Here is a 3,457-nt window from a genome sequence, read left to right on the forward strand (position 1 = left end):
TTCGCAATTGGAAGAGACACCCGAGGACAGAATTGGCAATACCGACTGGTGTTTGTGTGAGAGTTGCATACCAATGGCAACACAAATCGAATCGGTTTGTTGTCGTGAAATTTCTGAGGTCCATGGCTGTATCCCTGAGGGCAGTAACTGCATCACAAATGCGAATATGTTCATCTCTCAAATTGCAACAGAGGAACATGTTCGCCTGATGTTCATGACGATGCATTTGGATGATCTACCTGTCGTGGATGCCAACAACAATAGGTAAATTGATAAATGATACTCTAATGAATGAAAAAAAAATTACATATTTTTTAGTGCACATTTTTTTAATTTTTTTTTTCAGGCGATTGAGGAAAACGGCCTACCGGGCATTCATAGCTTGGATATATGGGTTTTTAGGGAAGGGCAACAGAAGAGTCATTCCATCCTGTGCCGTAAAAGTAGTTAGAGAGGTTTTCCCAGATCCAAACGGCTCTTACGTGGGTTTTCTTTATTCCGACGATTACGATGCCTCAGAGATGGCTTTTCATTAAAGTTTGATGAACATATTTATATGCCAATTTTTGGTTTTATGTTATATTTGTTTTTATGTTGACAATTTTATTTGTTGTTTTAAATAAATGAGTATTTTATTATAATGTTTTTTGATTTTTTTTTGTTCAACTACATTACATTTTAATATTAGCAGTGTCAGTAAACATTCTTAAAAAATTTTTATTTAGTACAAAATATTCTGATTCAGAAATTATTTATAAAAAAAAATTTATTAATGTAATAAAATATGATCAAAATATACAATAATATCGTAATCTTTAAAAAATATAAACTCATGCATAAAAACAGCAATGTAATTTTTATTGGGTTTTAAATATATTTTCTATCAACACTATAAATAAAAATATGTTATATGGACATATGATAATTCACTTTATTTTTTGTCCAGTGTTGGAAAACGTGTCATATGTTCCTTTACAGCAGTACTGGTTTCTGGCCTTTCTACCGGAGCAATGTTTTTAGGCATTTCTGGATTTTTGGGTTTCCAAGAAGAGATTAGTGTTCCCTCAACAATGCTAATCATCTTGCAAAGCATGTGGATGGCATGTTCATTGTCCATTTTTTGAAATACATTCCGCACTATCCACTTCTTTCTACCTCTTGGGAACTCCAAGTTTTTTCGTTCAACTAAAACTTCAACACCACTGTCATCTTTTTTTTTTGTCAGAGCCGGTTTACGTATCACATTATGATTGTGGCTTAATGCCGCCAATTTTGTCCTTGCATCCATTGAATCAAATTTATAATGAATTCGTTTAGGACGATATTTTAGAATCATACTGTGATACGTTTCTATCACACCAGTCTGACAAAAAAAATTAAGATGTTTCATGTCTTTTTCTAATTTAGGATCCAAAATAATTGTGGATAATGCATGAAATGCAGGTGACTGTTGGATTAACCAGGGAACCTTTGGATCATCCACATTAATCTCATCGTGTAAGCATCGGTGTTCTATATCGCCTATTTTCCATACATGCTCATTTACAATATGATGTAATAGAGAATGCCATAGTTGTTTAAAAACTTCATCGTTTCCTTGACAAGCTCTACTACACCAATAAAAATGGTTTAGTATGGGTCCAATCCACGGCAAAATTGGACTATAAATTTTTTTTTTGGAAATTTGCATCAATTTTCTTTTTAATTTTTTTGCATAATGCCAAATGTCGAATTGATGATTTATATTTTTATATTTTTCATTTAATAATTTAGTTATGCCAGTGTGACGGTCGGTTCCCACAAATTGAATATCAATTTTTTTTTCAATTAATCTATCTAAACATTTTTGAAAACCAAATTTCTCCATTGCTACAGAAGAGGTTGTTTGTGACACCTGCACCAACTCAAAATCCACTATTTTTTTGGAAAAAAGATCCATAAATGTGTAAGTGGAGTATTTGGCAGAAAAGCCAGGGCTGTCACATTGGCCATCGCCGACAAGAAACAAAGGTTTATCAGACAATTCTCTGATCACATTGCCATTGTTTTCTTGCCAGCTATGGTCAATTGCCTTAAAAATGTATAGGTTTTGAGCTCGATTGTACGATGTTTGTCCGAAAATCTCAATACCACAGAGTTCAAACATTTCTCTTACTTTTTTGTAGCTACCTCCACTTACACAAATGGCGCCAGCAAGTAAAATATTACCTGCAGGATTATTTTTTATTTTTGGCTGGCTTTCCCAGATCTTCTTTCGATGAGCAGCTGAACATGTTGAAAACACAGAAACCATTGTTCCAATTATTTGTTTGTCAATCTTTTTGATTTTCGAAATACAGTCTGGATCTGGACAACGCATTTGAAACAGCAATAGATCCAGACTGCTTTCGAAAATAATAAATTTTCTTTCTTTGACTAAATTCAGGGGATATGGGATTGCTTCTCCACTTTCAATTTCTTCGACACTTTCACAAATGCTAATGTCATCTTTTAGTGGAGTATCACAATCAGAAACGTTGAAAATTGGGTCATCATAATAGGCCAATTTTCTTTTCGGTCTAATTTCGGGACTGTCAACCTCGGACTGAAAAGGAGAATCTATCAGTGTTCTTGTTTGCAATATTGTTGCAAACTCAGCTGATGACGATAGTGGCACCGGAGGTGGTGTCATTAAACCAGCCCCTGAACTGCTATATGGATGATCTAAAGCTATAGATCTTCCACTTGCAATTTTACAATATGTTTCTTGGGATTCAGGGATATTAACATCCAAAAGGTCTGTTTGGGTTTCTGCATCTTTCATTTGCACTTTTGTACATTGGCATGTACATGTTGTGCTGACAAGTGAAGATGTAGATGTTTCCGCCTTCATGTAAGTTAATTGTCTAATTTTATTTAGTCTTGTTTTCCATTTATTTGCTGCTGGTGTCATTGTAGATCTTGCTGCAAATAGTGTTGGCACCGCTTCTGCTTTCAATTTTCTTTGTTTTCCTTGTCCAATAAAACAGTCAGGGGTGAAGTGGGCGGAACAAATTCGATACGTGTTCCCACGCAGATCTGCTTTGATTAATGGAATGTATTCCTCAATCATCTCTGGCTCCATACCAGCATTTTGAAGCCATTTGTAATTGCTTGACAGTCCTTGGGAAATACGTAGTAGTTTATATTGGGAGGATGATTAATAGAACCACTGTTGTGGCTGCAAAACAGAGCAAAGCAGCTAGGCATTTCTATAGAATAAATAAGATGTTGATTAGAGCATGAAAAATAAATAAATCTGTTCTATTTTGATGCTATTGCAAGATATAAATTTAGAATTTTTAAAATAAAAAAATTTTTTTTTATATGGTTATTAAAAAATTATTAAAAAGCGCAGAAAAATATATAATATCTGTCCTTAATATTGCTACTACTTAGATAAATCATCAATTAATATCTACAATAAATACAAATAATA

The 3,457-nt window shown here is 33.7% G+C and overlaps 1 long non-coding RNA gene across 1 annotated transcript in view; it reads left to right on the plus strand.

The window, feature by feature from the left end:
- LOC141134522 (uncharacterized) overlaps positions 1 to 641 on the plus strand; it is a 739-nt gene extending 98 nt beyond the window's left edge. Inside the window, exons 1-2 of the long non-coding RNA XR_012243183.1 lie at positions 1 to 264; positions 347 to 641. The exon at positions 1 to 264 is cut by the window's left edge and continues 98 nt beyond it. This is a non-coding gene — a long non-coding RNA (uncharacterized lncRNA). The remainder of the gene's footprint in view (positions 265 to 346) is intronic.
- The last annotated feature ends 2,816 nt before the right edge of the window (positions 642 to 3,457 follow it).

This window comes from Aquarana catesbeiana, linkage group LG03 (assembly GCF_042186555.1).
Source record: "Aquarana catesbeiana isolate 2022-GZ linkage group LG03, ASM4218655v1, whole genome shotgun sequence".
Lineage (NCBI taxonomy): Eukaryota > Metazoa > Chordata > Amphibia > Anura > Ranidae > Aquarana > Aquarana catesbeiana.